Below are 8,652 nucleotides of genomic sequence, written 5' to 3'. Positions count from 1 at the left end.
CACTGCCTCGCTCACCCTCACAAGAAGCCTTCGCTCCTCGTTATAAGTGGGGCTGGGGCGGAGGTGGGCTGGGGTGGGTAACGATACCCATGGTGGGCTGCACGGACTTGGTGAGAACTTGGACTTGAAATGCTAGCACAGCGTCCAGTACGGGCCCCTGTTTGTTATATGCGCACTCTTACCACCTCCTCCACCACGTACTGCCCTCGCACACCTGTCAGTGAGAACCACCCTAACTCCATTTCCAGACGAGGCGCAAGGAAGGACGAGGCGCAGGGTGGCACAGCTTTTACGCTGATGGAAGCAAACCTAACCTCCGAGGCAGTCTGACTCTACATGGCCAGACCCTTGACCTCTGGGACACAATTTAATACTGGAACAAGCTTCCCGTGGATCTGACGAAAGGATGAGTGTGGAGCATCATCTGGCCCTTACCCAGGCATCACAGATGTGAGCGCTTACAGCACCATTCACCCAGCAGACACTCAACGCTTGTTGACGACTCCAAAGAGCTTTGCTTAAGTGACTTATATCTACCGATATTTATAGAATTTGATATTAAAATTGCTAAAATTTTAGAATATTTTATCCATCAAATCACATCAACAAGAATAAGAGTAAATGCATTACATGTTAACACAAACCACATATTTTGGAAAAAATAACCATACTTGGCAAAATATTAAAAATTAGAAGATTCACATTGTTTTATATTTCTGGCAATCGGTTTTATGTCTGGCTTAATAGGAAGCAGCTGTATTCTCTTATCTGCTTCTGCATTCAATCTGGGGCAATATGTCATATTGGTGAAGCATATGAAAAAGCCTGGCCACACATCGATATGCAGTTGGAAATTAAGAAGCACAGTAGCAGTCCTTTTGGATAATTATGGGGACTATTCTCTAATACTACACCGAAACTCAACAAGAGGTAGCTCCGTAATGACTGGTTGCCATGTGGAATCTGAAACCCAATCAATGAACGTTTTGTACTCTGCTACCGTACAGTACAGTGGTCTGTTGTGTACTGTTGTGTATTTTTTTTTATATTTTTGTTATTGATTTCAGAGAGGAAAGGAGAGGAAGAGAGAGATATAAACATCGATGATGAGAGAGAACCATTGATTGGCTGCCTCCTGCATGCCTCCAACGATAGAGCGTGCAACTCAGGTATGTGCCCTTGACCGGAATCGAACCTGGGACCCTTCAGTCCGCAGGCCGCCATCATGTACTTTGAATGGATCTCTTGCCCAGGCATGACTTTCTAGCATCCCACATTGGCCATTTAGAAACTATTGGTTTACTTGGTTCACTGGGTTATGCAATTTCAAATGTTGACACATGTCATTATACATTTGTTCATATGACCACTGATCTCCTCAGAAAAATGTTAGGTATTAGGAAGTGGTCAAGCCCACCAGGACCGATACAAGTTTGCCAAAATTCTAAATTTTGCTTAAAATTTTGAATTTTTCCTGGAAGTGACAGGCTCACTTTGTTCATTCTCAAAAAAACAACGTCTAAGTACGGATGTATGAATGACCATCGTTTATGTCCATTATTCTTTTAGGGAGTGTTTCCTGAGACAAGTAGGTGGTTCAGCGCCTCACTCAGTCTCTGAAGTGCTTTACCTGGAGACTTCCAGGTAGAGGGCGTGGTTGTCCAGGTAGCGGATGGCAGCAGACACGCTCTTCGGGTATTTTTTGTTTCATCACATGGAATATTAGAAAGATATGCGCTCAAGAGGGAGGGTTTAATATTAACTGTTTTGCTGCTTCATGAAGGGCATTATTGAGCGAAGCATTCTTTTAAGTGCAAGTGTGTGATTGAGACTCATGACACCCAGCAAGTGTGCTTGGGGGCCACTGCCTCGATCCTTGCTAAGGCACCAGCAGTTTAACCCACCACTGATTCTGCACAATTGGTGCGAATATCAACACTGCGAAAAAGGCAAATGACACCTTAGTATCATGAAAACAGTGAGACCTCATGGATCCCCTGAAGAGGTTCTGAAAACCCTCGGGGCCTAAGGACCACAGTTTATAAGTGCTGAACTGGGCTGTAAGTTCCATAATGGGGTTTATGTCTGTCTTCTTTGGCTCTGTGCTTAATGAAGAATGGGAGGAAGGAAGGGAGGGAGGAAAGGGGAAGGAAGAAAGGAAGGAAGGAAGGAAAGGAAGAAAGGGATATTGGTTAGTAATACAATATACTGGACCGAAATGTAACTCCCAGACCAGCTCCAAAGCCACTGCGGGGTGGTAGGAGGGGGAGTCACTGTGGCCTCGAAGAAACTCTGTCTCTACTTCCGTTTCAGTCCTGTGTCCGCCACGGTCTCGCCAGGAAAGCAGCCTTCTTCAGGGGAACTGATGCGGGTGTCATCAGGGGGAAGGTGGGGTTCAGGGACCCAACAAAGGATGGGGAGCATCCAAAGATGAGAGCAGGGAGTCGTGACCACGTGGGCTGGAAGCAGCAAAGGGAGAGAGATGGGAAAACGACAGCCAGGCACCCAGGGAGCGGAGAAGTGCCCCAGCCTCTCTCTGACACACCCTCCAATGGGCTTCTGGTGTCTCCCATTGGCTAATCCCAACAGGGAACAGGAAGCAGGAAGCTAGGGGATGCCCCTCATTCAGTCCAGCAGGGCTGCCTCCCAGGCACGGAGCAGCATGACAAATGTCTCTGGGGTGCTAAATGGAGAGCAACCAGCACAGCTTCCAACGGACATGCTCAAAGCACAGCACATGCCGTGTCAGCCTTAAGGAAGGGCTGCAGGGTGACAAGCCTCCCGTCTCTCAGCCCATCTCACCCAGCATGGTACCCAACCAGCCTGAATATGACAGTGGTGTGTATGGGCCCCTCTGCTAGAGACCTCCAGCCCTTCCCACCCCAGCCAGTCCCCTGTCCCCCTTCTGACCCCTCATGGACATCCGGGCCTCATTCTGTCGGCCTCTTCTTATTGGATCATGACTCACCATGATTAGCCCTTATCAGCACCAAGCATGGTGTCCGTTAAGCCTCCAGCAGCCTGGGGAAGGAGCTGCTATTACTCTCCCGTCTCGTGCACAGGGAAATCAGAAATCAAAGTGACAAAGCAACCAGACTGAGTGACTGTGAGTGGAAGCGCCTGGAGAAGCAAAGCCGGGCCCCCAGGCGCTGCGTGTCAGGGCCTTGTCCAGCACAGGGAAGCCCAAGGACAAGGCCCTGAGTCTACAGAGTCCCCGGTTCGAATCCCAACCGCGGGCAGCCTTGGCAGCTCACTTTCCAACTTCTGCTGCCTCCGTTTTCTCGTGTGACATGGAGAACGCTTGTAGGTGCTAAGACTTCTCCCCGCTCTGACAACGCCCAAGCCCAGCAGGCTGTGGGCATGTTGGCGCTGCCTTCTAGATCTGAATGTGGCCCCAGAACCACATCCGTGCTGTAAGGTTCTGTGGGCAAATCACTCACTTCTGCTCATTTGGCCCCGTGCACATGTTGGGATCAGCAGATGTAAAATTCTGACATTGCACTTCGAAAACTTCCTCCATCTGGATTTCTGCAACCCACAGGGAGTCATTTGCCAAACACATGTTTCACAAAACATGGGCCCACTGCGCTGGGACTCGTGGAACTGATAAAACCCACCTTTCCTCTGGTCACACGGATCCTGCCCAGGCAGCTCTCTGGCTGGGAGAGATGCAAGACCACGCCGGATGAAGGGAGGCTGTTGGCTTCCATGTGCCACCTGGGCCCTGCTGATGCCAGGGCCACGCTTTGCTAAAAATATAGATGTGTAACATGTGGTGTTAATAGAAGACTCAACAGGGTCAGTGGGATAATGGAAAAGAATTCATTTCTGATGTCAGGCCAACGAGTGCTGTTGGGAGGAACATTTATAAGTGTGTCCAGGTATCGCACTCGCTTTTCTAGATAACGTTCAAGACAGCTGGGGACCACTGCCGCTGGTGTGGCTAATGGATTCAGAAAGGCTTGGAGGGACCAGGACAATGACGGATGTGAACGCTGCTGCCAAACTCCGCCCAGAACGGGTTAAAATGCCAGCTTCCTCTGAAACACAACTTTTTGAAGAATTATTTATTCTCCTAAAATTGTGGGGAAATATACATAACATGAAATTGACTGTGTTGGCCATATTTCAGTGTACAGTTCTGTGGCATTAGGTACATTCACGCTGCTGTGCAACCGTCACCCCTACATGTTAGCTCTGTTGTACTGCGGTTGTATAAGGGAATTCCTTGTTTATAGGAAATGTGCACTGTAGTATTTAGTGGTATAGGTGGTTCTTGTCTGCAGCTTCCTCTGAGAGGGAGGGAGAGAGAGAGAGAGAGAGAGGATACAGCAGATATGGTGAAAATTCACAATTCATACTTGGATAATCTAAGTGAAGAGTACCATGAGAATTTTTGATCCTCTTCTGTATGTCTGAAATCACATAGAAAATAAAAAAAAAAGAAAGAAAGAGAAAAGAGGATGTGTGCTCTCCAAGGGGCAGCTATGGAGAAATCAGACAACTAATTCAAGAAAAGGAATGGTGGTGGGAAGGAATGGCGGTGGGAAGGCACGGCGGTGCCTCTCCGGGAGTCAGCTGGCCTCTGGGAGCCAAACGCCAGGCGCGGCTATACCGACAGCGCCCTCACCCAGAGCACGGGGCGTGTTCTCCCAGACCTGCTCGAGGTGTCATGGTTTCAGTCGTCAAAGGCACCCCTCCCGCTGTATCAACTCTCATACTGGCCGTGGGCCAGGAATAGCTGACATGCCTTGCACATGTTGACAGACTGGAGAACATAGAAATGTGAAGTGTTTATCATGTCTGATGACATGACACTTGCAAAGACGTAGTGTGTACACTTAAGAGCACAATGGGGTCCTGCAGTCTTAAATCAAGATTTCGTGTCTCATGCGCGGTAGTCATGGGCGAGATATTTCTCAAGCACAGCCACGCCCATCAGCATGAACCGCATTATGTAACACAACGTTAGCGGAGTGTCTGCATGATGGGGTAACCCCACCACCGCTCCATGGAGCATTTCCTCGGGGCCAGGCACTGAGCTACATGCTGCTGTGACCCCCACTGTAGACAGGGAACCCCGAGTGAGGGGAGCACCGATAACTCACCCCAGTTACTCTCTGCTGCGCAGCAGACCCAGGGCATACTGTTCCCTTTGACTCTAGAGGTCGTTGTCTGCATGTGACACAATATCCCCACCCCGGCATGTCACCCTGCTCAACACACACCATTAGTTCATGTCTACACGGCGTTTGACTCAGACTACACTCCAATCAGATGCAACTTAAGATCCCTTTGTTCCCCTTTCCCAGGGTCCACTGACAGGGCCGATGGTATCTGGACATTCCAGTTCTACCACTGGCAGAGCCGTGTTAATTGAACCAAACCACCATGGATTGGAACAACCGCCTCTTTCAATCTTGTCCAATTTGCCCAAAGCCATGCAGCAAGACCTCAGAACCCAGCCCTGCTTTCTCAACACATCTGCTCAAAACACACGGTGTCTGGCCATCACACGCAGACACGGCGCTGCTAGCGAAGGGGGCAACTAATCCACCTGTTGACCCATTTCCAAAATGACTGTCAAGTTCTCCTGATTATCGGGACTGTCATTCCTATGTTTCACTTCCCTATTAGAAGTTTAAAATATAAAAACAGGTCAGGGATGCGTGGGAACCAAAGAAATAACAAAACAACTGCTTTTCAAACTTGAACAAACAGCCTTTGGCAGATGAACCGAGCCTGGGGATCTAGAACTTCACTTTCTGCCCCATAGCAGGTGGCTTCCCTCTCCGCCTGGAAAGAGTCCCTGTCGTGTCCCCTGGCCATTCCAGCCCATCCTCCCATGCCCTAGTCAAGGGCATTCCTCCCTCCAGGACACAGGCTGTCCCTGGTGACACAGGGTACAGCGAGCCTCTTTCAGGCCTGACACTTCACAGGCATCATTTCCTTGTCTCCCGACTTCTGCACCGAGAGTCCTGCTTGCTGGCCATGGCACCATGTGCGTGCACAGGGATAGCATGTAAGACGGGTGTGGCATTCGTTTTCTGATAATCAGTGGATTTTACATTACTGCCAAAAATCAGAAGTGGGCAGTGTTACATATACACATCTGGCAAGTAAACTTCAGCGCATTGTGCCAGCCCGATGGACAAAACGTGGACATGGGGTATATTGTGTTGGGAGAATTGTGGGGCCGTCCCTGGGGTCTGCCCGGAAAGGCCTGGTGGAGGGAGACGGGGCCAGCAGCCAGACTTCCTGTTGTTGATACACAATACCCTGCAGCAAGCGGGACAGTCCACATTGAAAGTCTAAACTGGCTTGTTCCCAACCACCCCATGCCCACCCCCACCTACCCCAATCCCTGGGGTGACTTAAAGCAGGGCTTCTCCAAGTGCAACCCGCATATGAATTGTGGGGCATCCGGTTGAGATGCAGGTTCTAGGTCATTGGTGGGCCTGTGATTCTGCATTTGTAACCAGCTCCCAGGTGATGTCTGAGGACTGCAACTTGGGTAGCAAGGATATAAAGTAAAGGCATAAAGACAACTTAATTAAAAGGCCGGCATAGTCCATTGATAAAGGTGATAGTACTGCTCCCTCCTTCTCAAAGTTTGGAGCAGCCCAGGGCCTCTGTCACTGTCCTCACTCAGTCCTACCTCTCAGGGCGGACCTGACAATCTGATAAAACTCTCTCTCCCTCCAGAACCAGCTAAGTCATGCTCCACACTGAGGTGCCGGATGCCTCCGCTCACGCCTCAGATCATCCTTATCTTTTCCTCTTTCCTCTGTTCCCAGGAGCAGGTCACATGGACTATGTCAGCGGCCCCCGATCCCTGGCTTCTGGCTGGGGTGGGCCAGTGGGGACACGACAAGAGGCTGGAGGGAGAGCGGTGAGACACTCTTCTCCCCGAACAATGGCCCGTCTTCTAGACAACATCCATGATGTGCAGGAAGCACCCCAGGGAAGCCAGGGAGAAAGAGCTGCTGTTGGTACAACTCCATGTCAGTTTCATGTCATTTACTTCTATTATATTTTACTTGTTATTTCTATTGAACCTATTAAGTTCCAGCTCAGGCCCCACCTTCAGAAAGCCTCCCTGTGTTATCTGAGCCTTCCATAACACCCTCCCCCTTCCACGCACCCAACGCATAACTTAGCCCCTTATTCTGAGTCATCTTCTCTCTTTGTTCATTCACTTTTAAGAATCAGTCTGACCCCCGCAATTTGACTGGAAACTTCAATCCACTCTCAGGGTTTGACGTCTCCCGTCTCCCACGGCACCCGGCCCAGCAGCGGGCTCTCACTATTGACTGCGGGTAAACTTTTCCTCCGATGAACAGAAGACAGAGTGCATCTGAAACTCAAAGAATGCAAGTAATTACTTGAGAATAATCTGTTTTTTATGTGTGTTCTCCATTTTTTGGTAATAAATGAGTATTCGAAGAAATGTCTAAAAACAACAAAATATACCAGCTTAAAAAAAAAAAAAACAGCTTGAGATGTACTCACTTAAACTATACAATTCCATGGTTGGTTTTTTCGTATAGTTACAGAGTTGGAAAATCATCAGCATGGTCAATTTTAGAACATTTTGTGAATTCTAAAGGAAACCCCATACCCACTAGCAGTGACCCCTCCCTCCATCTTGCTCATCTATTTGAGCTCATATCTAAAACAAAGCAGGAAAAAGACGTTACAAATGTACGTCTCTCGGGACACGTTTCTGTTCTCGTTGCCTGTGATGCTGATTGCAGGCATCCGCCGCTACAGAGCGAGTATCTCAATAACGCGAGTGCTAATCTTTCGGCTGGTGGAGGATCTTGCCTTTAATTTGTAAAAAAAAAAAAAAAAAAAAAAAAAAAAACACACAAAACAAACAAACAAACAAAAACCCAACACCTGTGAAGCACAATAAAGTGAAGAGCAATACCATCGGGTAGGCCCGTACTTCTTATTGCTGGTTGGGTTTCAGGAGAACAGCGTTGAGATGGCGTGGAAACTCACCTGGTTTTGCAGAACATCCCAGCTCACCTGCCTCCTTGCACACCTGAGTTCAGGAGCCTCGTCCCTCCACTAGAGGGAGTGGCATCATAAATACCAAGGGCTCCCCCTGGGCTGTCCCAGGTGTGCCAGACCTCGCCTCTTCAGAAGGGAAGGGCTGGTTCCTGCCAGTCTGAAATGAGCTGAAGAGCTCCGCCTCTCGTGTGGTAACTGAGCTGGGAAGGAAGCTTTATTTATGAGCCAACTGATGACTTGCTTGATTCAAGAGGTGAGGTGCGGACACAAAGAAAACACTTTATGTTGGTGATGATGATGACGATGATAATAATGCTGCCATTTATTGAATATTTACAATGTGCTTGGCACAGCGCTAAGAACATTACATGCATATCTTATTTAATCCTCACAACAACCTTCTGAGATGGACCTTCTTGTTTTGCTCAATTTACTGACAAGGAAGCTTAGAGGAAGAGCTTAAGATCAGTCAAATGATCTGTTTGGATAGAGAGAGGCCAGTCTGAATTGGATAACCTTCTGAAGTCTACAAAGCTGTAGCATCTGAGAATTATGATATCTACAAAACCGAGATCCTAGCACGTCCCTCAAGTAAAAAACATTGGGCCCTGGCCTGTTCGCTCAGTGGTTAGA

Source organism: Myotis nattereri (assembly GCF_964212035.1).
Source record: "Myotis nattereri genome assembly, chromosome: 15".
In the NCBI taxonomy this organism is placed as follows: Eukaryota; Metazoa; Chordata; class Mammalia; order Chiroptera; family Vespertilionidae; genus Myotis; species Myotis nattereri.
The sequence above is the reverse complement of the archived record's forward strand: the minus strand, read 5'-3'. Positions refer to the sequence as shown.